Source organism: Cebidichthys violaceus, unplaced genomic scaffold (assembly GCF_023349555.1).
Source record: "Cebidichthys violaceus isolate CVI_PGR_0920_01 unplaced genomic scaffold, fCebVio1.0.p SCAF_19, whole genome shotgun sequence".
Lineage (NCBI taxonomy): Eukaryota > Metazoa > Chordata > Actinopteri > Perciformes > Stichaeidae > Cebidichthys > Cebidichthys violaceus.
In genome coordinates this window covers 6,848,268-6,860,041 of record NW_027176361.1, presented here as the reverse complement: position 1 = coordinate 6,860,041, position 11,774 = coordinate 6,848,268, and the positions used below count along the sequence as shown (strand labels likewise).

The window sequence follows — 11,774 nt, the reverse complement described above, 5'->3', positions numbered from 1 at the left end:
TGATAATGCTATTTTACCATTTAGAAACCCTTTGGGAATTTAATATTTTACTGAAAAATGAGCATTAGTGAAAACAAAAAAAAAGGTCCACAACAATTTAACTTAAAGGGACTCTAAAAACCTCTATTTGTGTAATGTAGCGGCAAATAGCAGAAGAATTATGTTGATAGCAGGGTTCTCCTTGGTGTGCTTATTTTCACTCTGCTTCATGTAAGGCCAGGCCGCTGTCATTAATCACTCCACAGGTGCAGGAGCACTGTCAGAGCCCACACGTCCCTTTGCCTTTTCAACCTGGGAGGAAAGTGCAATGGTGTGGAGGGGGAGGGGGAGGGGGGGGGGGGACGTGTCCCTAAAAACAATTTCCCTTCCCCTTCTTCTTCTTCTTCACTGTATTTGTCAGAAGGGGGAACCAAGTCCAGATTAATTAGATTCCATTTTGTGGTCATCTTCGTTTTTTCCTCCTTCCATGACTTTTCTTTTTCTTCGTCTTGCCTCACAGTCCTTACGGCCGTCCCGGCACCATCTATCATGTTGCCATCTCGACAGTGCCTTCCCCCTTCCTTGCTGGGAAGCCATTAGAGCATCTCTGCATCGTGGCGGCCAGATTGCATTCCGGTCTCCTCTCGCGACATTTATCATCTTTTGTCCTAACTTTTTATCTGGCCCTGCCCTGTGTGAAGCCCTATCTGCAATGCCCACTATGATGAAAACACTGGGAGGTGAGGCTCAAGTAAATAACCTAATTAAACCTAGCAAACGGGGACAAAGGAGAGGGGGAAAAAAACGGACTTTGTGAGCGCGCCAGAGGAGGAACACTCACAGATGGCAGTGAGGAAGTCGAAGCAGTGATGTGGCTCGATGCCCATACCACCTTCTCATCTCAGTATTTATAGTTCTCCTAGTGGTGGTGTTGTTCGTCCAAAAATGTCCTCTTTTCGTGATTTGGCCCCAAATAGTATGACAGTTTGTCCTTATCCTGACATGGCACTAATTACACATCAAGAAATGATGAATGTAAGAAAATAAATGCTCCTGTAAGACAAGGAAATATCTCTGTGATAAGGTCCAAATCATTGATTAATGGGTCCTCTGAGAAAATCTATCCTTTCTTCTCACTCCTTTCTAATTCTTAGCCAAAAGTGGAGCCAACTTTGATTGGTCTCATTAGGGACACAATGAAGAATGCCAAGCGTCATAATTATCGGCGCACTGCTGCAAACAGTATCGAGTCAATACAGCAAAATGTCAGGAGGGCATTAGTGGGCAATTATTAATCCATATCAAGCTGGGGTGGACAATTTAATTATAACCTCGTCGATATATCCAGATCTTGTACAGATGTAGAGCAGTGACCGGGTGCATAGATCTGCCTTTTTAAGAATCCCCGTGTAAGGGCAGCAGGGCTGCAGTAAACAGGAGCCGCATGACCGAAAGCACACAGCCTCCTCCAGTAATGGACACAGGCTCTACTGTACCTGAATATGTTAGGGGGGAAATAACAACTAGGTATGGCCAAGCTGAAAAAGGTCCCCCGTCCCCTGCTGCTGCTGCTGCATCATGTTCTGGGGAGCGCAGGAGTGCTTTGGGTGGTCTACAAGTTGTCGTGCTGCTCTGTGGCCACTTTGACCCAGATGTTTTTCTCTGAAACCAAAAGCAACCTTGAGATATATGAAGATATATCGCAGCATGATGCACTGAAGACGCAGATATGTGTGTAGCTCTTATTAACTGTGATATTCTATCACTGCTTTCTCAATGCAGTCTACATAATTACTCTCATTGTACCTGAAACAAACTATCTCATATATCGTCAGTCTAGCTTTTGTGCGAGGGATGAAACAAAATGAGCGCCGCGTAACGGGCCCATTGTGCATTTCAAAGAGGCCACACAATGAAGCATGGCCAGACGAAAGTGGCCGTCTTCCATGGGATCTTGAGATAAGAAAACCCTCTCATGGTTCTGCTTTGCTTATTTGTTTGCTATTATTGCGACTCCCGTCTCCATCCCTGAATCGCTTTAGTTATTATGCAACCAATTGATTACTGCTAAGTTGCCTGGACCTGGGTGATTTTCATCGCGTATTGCCTGACGGTCTGTTGCAATGGAATATGATTTTAACACGAGATTGCCTTTTCAGCTCACTTTTTCTTACCCAGCACACATTATAAAGCTGCATTATTCTTTTATTTTTCCCTATAATGCCTGGGTTTGCATTTGCTATCATATCACAAGCCAGACTGCTTCCCTTTGTGCACACCGATAAAAACAACAATGATTCATGTAGCCTCTCAGTGTTGACTCCCAGCTTTGATAGAAGTTGGTTGAAGTTGAACTTAATGAATACTTTGGAGACAAAAGTTGATTTATTTCATTGTGTGTCACAATACACTTGAAGTGAGATCAAAATGGTGATATTCTATCCCAAATCCAATGTCTTTAATCTGTATACCGTTGACTTTCATTATCGAAGTTCTGATCCTTAGAAGAACGGTTGGGATGATTTCATTAGACGTCAGGAACCTTATCATATCTGTAGGATTAAAGTTGTGGGCTCCAGGATTACTTTTTGGAAATTATCTTTAAGCTTTGCAAAAAGAAGAAGAGCTGTGATTCAGCAGTGAAGAAACATAAAAGAAGTCGCTGTAACTCATATTATCTTTGTCTTTCCCTCATTTCTATCGCCTCATCTGGTTAGAATGCCTTTGAAAGTCAATCCATCCATTCTTTCAGTTAATCTCCATCTGAGCTCTTTCTTCTCTATCTGCTCCTCGTCTCTGCATCCCATGGCATTTTGAGATTCCATGTCTGTGGCAGTTCTCCGCTCTGACCCGTTCCTCTTACGTACGTTTTATTTGTATTTCATTTATTTTATTTTGAAGTTGTCTTTCCAAGTATTGAGACTGCCTTCTCTAGAAACAAATATTTTGTGTGTACACTGTGCATACAGCACATTGCTGCGGCAGACATCACAGAATATGGTTATTTTTAGCATAGGTCAAAGTGGATTTTTGCAGACCATCTGATCAGTGGTGCTCTTTGGCAGTAATGGAGAATGAAAGCATATTATTACAGATAAGCCATATTGTCCATCTCTTGCTTCCATTAGGTGTCCAGTATGTGTGAGAACACAGGACTATTTTTATACACGCATACTGCGCAGACTGTGAATATGTGTACAACTGTGCATAGCTGCTAGCATATGCATATCACATACTGTATGTGTGGGAGTGTGGGAACAACAAAATGGGTGTACTTGCATAACCAGAATTGCCTTAACTTATTTTCATCCTGTTGTTCTTTGTGTGTTTCAAGGCAAATGTGTTGCTTGAGATTGAGGTTAGAAAGCAACATGCATCTCTTCTCATCATGTTTAACCAGGCCTTTCAGAGGGACGTTGCTACCTGCTACCTGACTAATGTCTCCTGGGCGTTCCCGTTCTCCTCCCATTGGAGTTGGCATAATTGTGCCAAAGACACGAATAAGGTTGTCCCTGTGGGACTTAATGGTGAAACTACAGTTTATCCTTTCCATGGACAACTCTCCTTGAACAATCACAACGGGGGGAAAGCACAGGCAATTAAATTGTGCCATGTAATGAGAGGCAGCAGCTCATGCGGTGTGAAATCTTACCCAGGCAGCCCTTCATTGAGCAAGTGAAGGGGAATCTCTTCGAGGCTGTCTGATCGTTATTTGTTTTTTCCTCACTCCGAGGGGCACCAGTATGACAGCGGGGGAATCTTATTTGGAAGGTGTACTTCAATAAATCCATGTTGGCATAAATCCTGACATCATTGGGTCTTCTCCCCTCTTCTCCCCTCTTCCCCGATACCTGCTCTCTGGTGCTAACTATCAGACTGAGGGAGAGCTAAAAGTGGGTACATGAGTGGATTAATGACTGCGTAAAGATTGAGTGAGATCGAGCTTGAGAGGACTAAAAGTCTGTGATGAAATATGTCAGCATATGTGTTTGTCCGAAAGATTCTTAGGGGAGGAGGAAAACCAGATGAGGTCCTTTCTTTTCGAAGCCAATGACCACTCCGGATTCCATTGTCCCTCTCTGTTTTACATTCATTATCTTCACTTAACTAGATATATCCTTCATCATGACTCAAGTGACGAAGGGGATTGTGGTAATTAATTAGTTGATGAGAGAATGATGAATGGCATAAAAGACGGCACCAAGGGAGTTTTAAAGCTGAGGGGAAACAGACTGTTCATGGATGTTATGATGGATGCTGTATAAACGCCTCATAAATGTCCAGGGACCCTTTGGTAATCGTGTGTGTGTGTGTGTGTGTGTGTGTGTGTGTGTGTGTGTGTGTGTGTGAGAATGCATATTCCGTGTTCTGCGGCGTGATGGGATGGGCACTTAGAGCGCCGTGCCATTAGAAACAAGAGCTTGGCTCAGTTTCAACTGGAAAAGCCTATGGGTCTGGCTGTGGCGTGAGAGCATTTTCGCCTCTCAATGGAGGCTTTCACTCTCATTTGCCATAACTAATAAACCACACTAAAGCTGTGTGTCACAATAAATCTCAGCTCCACGAATGGCATGACTCACTTGGTAGTGCGGAGAAGCCAAAGAGGGAGCAAGTCGGGGAGTGTGTGAATAAGTGTGCGAGAGAGTGAGCTAATGAGTGAGCAAGCAGACAAATGGCAGGGCGGAGTTACAGAAAAACTAGTGACTGATGCAGTTTGTGTGAGAATATCAGGTGAGAAAGACGACTCTTCAAAGACGGACTTTGAGCACTCACTCCATCACTCCTCTGAATGTAAATCAACTGTGACAAGAGGAGCTTAGGGCGTAAAGATTCCCAATCGGCGTCAAGCATTGGAGAGTGCTGTAGGTAAGGTGGGAATGTAAGCTTTCTAGCAGCAACTGAGAGATCGCCTAGAGGCGCTCCATGGAGATGAATGGTTTAGACCATTAACCCCACCGCCGAATCGCAACAAACCCCACAGCCACACAAATGTGCTACGCTGAGATCAGTGCAATGTGTCGCACTCGTAGGACCCCTGGAGTGAGACCAAAGCTCCAGCCTAGAGCCAGGTGTTACCCACACAAGCTCACATGCATGGCCACATTCACAGATGCATGAATTCTGCACCGTAAAACAGAGAGAAGAATTCAGGAATATCCAGATGGCTCTTTCACACTATTTTAGTGAATAATTTATTAATCCAATGACAAATAATTACTGGCATCCTGCATGCACATTGAGCTCTTGGCTCCCTATAGTTTAAAGTTGACGTGTGTTGGTTATGGTATGCAACATACAGACTGGTTCTTTGATTCCTAGTGAATGCCACATGCTGAAGCTATACGTTTTAAAGCCACATGCTGAAGCTATACGTTTTAAAGCCACACAGTGTTAATAATCGGGGCATTTGTAATCATTGGTCAGCTTTACAAATCAAGTAAATAAGCAGTAACGCTATAGCAGGTGAGGTCATGCTTTAGCCAAACCTGCATTAAATAACCATTTATTCTGGGATACCTATGTAGAAAGTGCTTAATGACTCCACCCAGAGTCGGTAGTTAAATTAGCCACTACTACTGCGAATAAGGTCGTCAAACAATCCTCACCACTTACAGAATATTTTGATCTCAATCATAATGGACGTTATCCATATACACTGCACCATTCTGACTTGTATTTTGTATTTAAAAGGTTTGAACTTGAACGTTGCGTTAGCATGAACAATCAAGTCCACATTTTAGTATGAATTCCCTGTCCTAGAATAGTGGCTGTGCAGATGATATGTACTCTGAGCAGCTCTCCACTGTTCAGACTGCACACTGCGGTAAAACATCATCTGTGCAGGCAACGCTGATGTATTTCAGACTTGACTGGTCCAGTAATCCCATTACTGCAGCTACAGCATCCATCTATTAATTGCACTGTCACTGGGGCAATGTCACGAAACACCTGCATTGTTATACAGTTCACTGGCATAGCGTATGAAGGGTGATCAGATTTAGTACATATGCCAGCAAGGCCTGGATCATGCCAAGTGTAAGCCGAGCAGATGCAAAACAGCTGGCATTGTGCTCGGCTCACCGGCTGATCCCGGCTTCAAAGGCATGCTACAAGGTACCCTTTGTGTGAGAGTGTGCGTGTTAGAGGGAAAGACTGTGTAAGTATAGAGGCCCAGTCTTGTGCACTGCATTAGCATGGTCCGCCATTGTTTTTTTGGTACCTTAAAAGCTCAAAGGTAAGATAAAGAGGTGCTCGGCTGACTGAAATCCATACAATTCTACAGTATGATAGAGCCAGTCATTTGATGTCAAGGTATTCAAATATATGGATTTAGAGAAGGGGATTGTGGGAGTTTGTTGATTGCCACTCCAATTGATTTACAATTTAGATTATGGTGCTTTTGTTCTGTCAATATTCCCACTCTGAGACATGAATGGAACAGCATGGTTAAATTGCCCCACCATTTTCAAGTCAATGTGTCTCACAGGCATAAGTGCACTTAGATATAGCGTGGCTGGAGGGCGGGGGGGGGGGACGGACTAGCCTTTAATTACCTGCATCTGGGCCTGTACAGCATCTCCGCATGTATGTGATTATGTGCTTTTCTTAAGAGTGGGAGGGTCATGAGTGTGGGGAAAATTGCTCGGCCTTTGTGTGATTCTGTGGTCTAAGCGCGAGGAAAAATGACTGCAATCCATAGATGAGGCTAATGGCCTGAAATAATACACTTGGGTGTAGTTGCCAGAAAAATTCCGGCTTTCATGGAGTTAATAATGGGCCTGATACAACCTTTAAACATAATTGCACAGCATATTGTTGACAAGGACTTGGTACAGGCATTTTCAGCTACAGAAAACGATAATGACTTCTTACTCATTACTTCAACCTGCGAGCAAGACGCATCTTGCAGGGAACTGATAACATTGTTTTATCTCAGATTCACAGTCTTGTCACAAGGTCTGCATCCTAACAACTAGACGGCAATTAAGTGCTGGCAATCTTAAGTGAAGGTGTTTTCACGACTTTCATTTGAAGTGCGAACATGATGCGCACGCTACGCTCTCTTCTAGATATCGACGCTGTTTCTCAAGACGTACTGTACTAAGCCGGTTCTGAAATGAACGAGTGGAGCCAACAATGAGATTTCCACTTGAGCGGTGTCCGGCAGAATGATGAACGAGGTGGTAGACGGGGGGGAATTACAGTGATTTCAAGTTGGATCAAAACCGCTACGAGTTCAGTTCTGCTCTTGCTTTAATCTCATTTGATGTGTATACACAAACATGTAAGATGTGTGTGTTTATTTGTGTGTCTAATTCAATGTGTGCCAGAGTGTGTGTGTGTGTGTGTGTGTGTGTGTGTGTGTGTGTGTGTGTGTGTGTGTGTGTGTGTGTGTGTGTGTGTGTGTGTGTGTGTGTGTGTGTGTGTGGAGGGAGGGGGTAAATGTAGGCTGCAGCTCTTAAGAGTACATACTGTGCATTCATGTGTGTGTGTGTGTGCTTGGATTAGTGTGTGCGTGGTTTGTATGTTAGTGCTGTGTGGGTACGAGAGAAAAAGGGAATGGAATAGACTCAATTTAAATCAAATTAGCATGCAGGCAAATTAAGCAGAGGGATTTAATTTGAGCTGTTGTAAAAATGCTAATTTCAGTACAGCCCGGAAGCTCATATGCAAATACAACACTATTTTACAATAATTCATATTAGGCCAGGCATGCATAAAGCATACATATTACAGCCTGATGTCATCTGGGGAATAGAGTATCATTAGCTTTCGGACTTGCTACAAGGTGATCCTGTTTAGGGGTGTGTGCATGTGTTTGTGTGCACATGCATTTAAATGGGACTACTCCCTTTCTATTAATGTGTGTCTGTTCATTTGTGTGTGTTTGCGCGTGCGCATGCATGCTTAGTTATTCTTGTCCATCCCGACATGCATCTCTCTGATATACGGATATACAAACACCGCTACAACACATCGTTATGATAATCTGCATTCCACCCACAAAATATACTAGAACTGACTTCAACACGGGCAGATGCTGCTGGATTGTTACTGCCGTACTGTTAAACAAATTACTCCTCATAGAGCGGTAGACGCTCTTCGATCATAAATGTGTAACTTGCGCCTTTATAGTGAACATATGGAGAACCGACTCCTGTCACAAAAAAACAGCGCGAGTAATTCACGTGTAACTGGAGAGAGCGACTCCTCTCCTCTGATTATTTAACACACATTCAAACGTGACCGTCGTCGCGTTTAAATGTGACTAAGTTTGCCCCCATCCTGCCCTATCCTGCTTTTCTCACACTGCAGTGGCTCAAAAGAAGTGCCGCATCAATAGACAATTTGCAGTTTTTCCTCCCATGTGGTTCACCTTTGATTGCTGGCTCAAAAGGATTCTCGCATACATTTGATGCCGGTGGGTGTTGCGAGCGAGTGTGTGTGTGTGTGTGTGTGTGTGTGTGTGTGTGTGTGTGTGTGTGTGCGTGCAGTGCTTTGGGTGTTAACATCTTAATGTTTACAGAGGCTGGAGGGGCATGTCGATACTCATTTGACGTGTTAAAGAGAAGCATGCTGGCTTGCTGAAGCTCACCATGCCATCCACTAGCAAGGAGAGGAATCAATTAAAACACCATTAGGCCCAGGGTCTGACATGGTCCAGCACAGCATGGGGCGGTAAGTGCATGGGAGTTTGCAAGCCAATTTACACAGCAGATGTATCTAATCAATACATACATTTATAAAACTGTATTTTTGATATGAATTTGTTCATTGAGAGAAAATAAAAAATGGTAAAGTAGTCTCAAGCCGTCTTGGTCGATGTATTGCATACTGTAGCTCAATCACAAAATGATACCTGGGGGAAACTTTCTAGACACTAACATTTAACACTCGGCTATTTCCTTCCTCATTTCACTGTCCGACTCATGAAACACTCTATCCAGTTATTTAACGGCCAAGTTATTTAGTACGGTAGCCCACATCAAAGTTATAGCCTGCCTCATCCCCGCCCAGGTGGAGATGTTCAATACTCCCAGCTCTCTTCTCATCCTCGGACGCTTCCTTTTTTTTTTTGCATTACCGTTCAGCAAAAGACACAGAGGAATTGTTTGTTGCCTCCCTGCTCTTCGTCTCTCGCGATCTGTCCCCTTGGCTCACCAGGGACAATTATGCCCTTCATTCAAGCTATTGCCAAGCCCAATTTGCCACACAAATTAATTGGTGCACATTTGAAGAGCGAGGGGGACATGGTGAAGGAGAAAACGAGAGGGAGAGAGAAGGCCAAAGACAAAAAGAAAAAAAAATGGCAGTGGGAAAACAAACCAACATAGAAGCATAGCTACACAACCCTCTATCGCTACAGATCATTTCAGATCCCAGCTATATCCTGGACTACACTGGGAACATTTGCACAAAGAGAATCTTTGCTAGAGCTTCCATGAACAGCAATGCGTGTTTGTTCTGGGCCTGATTGGCGTTTTTCTTGAGAGGGGGCTGCAGTGTCCACTGTGTGGGGTGGTGAGTAGGACTGGCTCCGAGGATCGTGCCATCTGTTGAGCAGGCCTACTCAGCCATTTTCTGCTCTCGCTTGTCTCATATCCTCCACCATGTCCACAGCCGGAGGCTAGCTCAAACCCAAATCAATCCAGAGCACCAACAGAGGGCAGCTTTCCCTTTAAATGCAGCCCGACTTTTGGTTCTCTGGGTCCGTCTGGAGCAGACTAAACCGAGTGGTGGTCTCTTTGTCCTCAGCGCACACCACAGATTGGAAAGAGAGCCCCAGAGTGTGTCTGGGCTGCGTATGCAGCGGCACAGTAGAGGAAATTAAGGAGCTGCTCAGTCGCTGGAAGGGGCTATTGCACTGCGTCCAAACAGCGAGGGGAGAAGGTGGGGGGAAGACAAAGACGCAGGCGGAAACACATTAGAAAGGAAAAAATAAAAAAATAAGAAATGAGGAGAAAATTGGCAAGAGAGCGATTAGGAGGAAAAACAATAGAAGGGAGTTGGGAAGGGGAGGAACAAACACATGCATGTGGGAGAACAGAAAGGAGCAAACATAAATCCCAGGGCTAAAATGTACTGCCTGAACACACTCCTGCTCTCTTACCTTGGATGTAGTGAGGACACCCCCGGTGACCTTCCATACACCCCTTCAGTCGTTAACAGACAGCCACTGTGGCTACCTCATGATGCGTTTGTTTTGGCTTTGAAATGATGACCCAGCACAGCTGTCTAAGTAGGGTATGAGGTAGCAGCAGCTGTTCACAGCCAGACAGCTATAAGGAAGGAGATTTTTTTTGGGGGGAGGAAGGGGGTGGTGAGCACAGAGGCGTCATGATTTGGGGGCTGCTGACTACACTTGTGCAGGTCTCTGTTGCATGTGTGCTCAAATGTGACTGAATGTCTGGACACGCGAGAGTGGAAGTTTTGCCGAGGCAGTTGTCTGAGGGAAGGTTTTGGCAGTGGTGTTTTTTTCCCATCAAATGCTGTTATGTAAATTCACACTAGTGTGTGGAAGATGGGAGTTTCTGAAAAGATAACTACTAAAGAGCCCCCTCAATGGTAACGTTTATCGACTGTTAATGCCGTTTTGGGAAGGTCCCGTAATTAAATTGTGTCAATAAATCCTGGAGCTGCACATAAAACGGGGGATAAACGGCGACTACGTTTCTCCGCTTGCCTCTTCCCCGCTGTGAGACATATGTGGCGGGAGGCAGAGAAGAAAAATAAAACACATTTGAGCAGATTGCGGGGAACATTTCTCAAGCACAAAGTTGTGAATCTCTCCCATCAATTTCACTTTGCGTGGCTCTTTTGTATATGACCTTGGGTGAATGATCCCTTCAGTCAGAGATATTCAGCTGAACTGAGGGGATTTCAGTCGGTGCAAAGGGAGCAATAAAACTTTTATTCATCCCTCTGTGACTCCAGAAGCTAATGATTCATGGATCTTAGTGTAAAAAAAAAGAGTGGGCGGGAGAGGGGGGGGGGGGCTGAGGTGCAGGACCAGAGCTCAATGAGGTTTGAAAACTGTTGTCACACATCAATGGACAGGTGTCTGATGTCAAGTAACTCAATTCCAATGACTTCTCATGATGAGATTTTTGGCTGAGGCCTTAGCATTTCTGGTTCACATGATGCTTTTTGCGACGGAAAAATGTAGTGGGAAAATAGGCACTTGAACACATTTTGATTGTCTGATGAGATGAAGAGATGGATCATTGTCTCCAGGTGTGTGTGTGTGTGTGTGTGTGTGTCTGTGTGTGTGAGCTCACATGCTAGTAATGCTATCATTACTACTTGCCAATACCCATGCTAGAGTCGGATCATACTTTTATTTTGGGTTTCTACAGGATCGTGTTTACGTGCTAATACTGTCCGTCTGAATATACCTGTAGTCACTCTTTAGCGCCTGTCTCTTTAAGCTCACCTCCCAATAACGCCCAGTCTGCTGTGATTGGTTCACAGGAAAAATACGGTGCATCTTTGCAAACTTCTCAAGCCGTGTGTGGAGGTACTCAGATGGGGGTGTTTCTTTGTAATAAGCCTGTATGTGACAAAGCAAGGGGAACCCGATCGGGATGTCAGGAGAACTGATACTTTGGTACCAAGTCAATGCTAAAATTCAGAAAATGTGACGGTGCTCGTTTTTCTACAGCAACGCAGCTACTGGGGATCAAGGCTTGAGACTAACGGCATCCTTCGTCCCGGGGACCATAGACAGTGTCTCTGATAATAGTACATCTGAACTAATCTATGATGAAATTGGCAGAAGGAGAACTTGTAACATT

The 11,774-nt window shown here is 44.3% G+C and overlaps 1 protein-coding gene across 34 annotated transcripts in view; it reads right to left on the bottom strand.

Annotated features, from left to right (window-relative positions):
- Positions 1 to 11,774, bottom strand: part of LOC137874609 (receptor-type tyrosine-protein phosphatase delta-like) — a 333,500-nt gene that overhangs the window by 74,964 nt on the left and 246,762 nt on the right. The gene's annotated exons all lie outside the window — the stretch shown is intronic.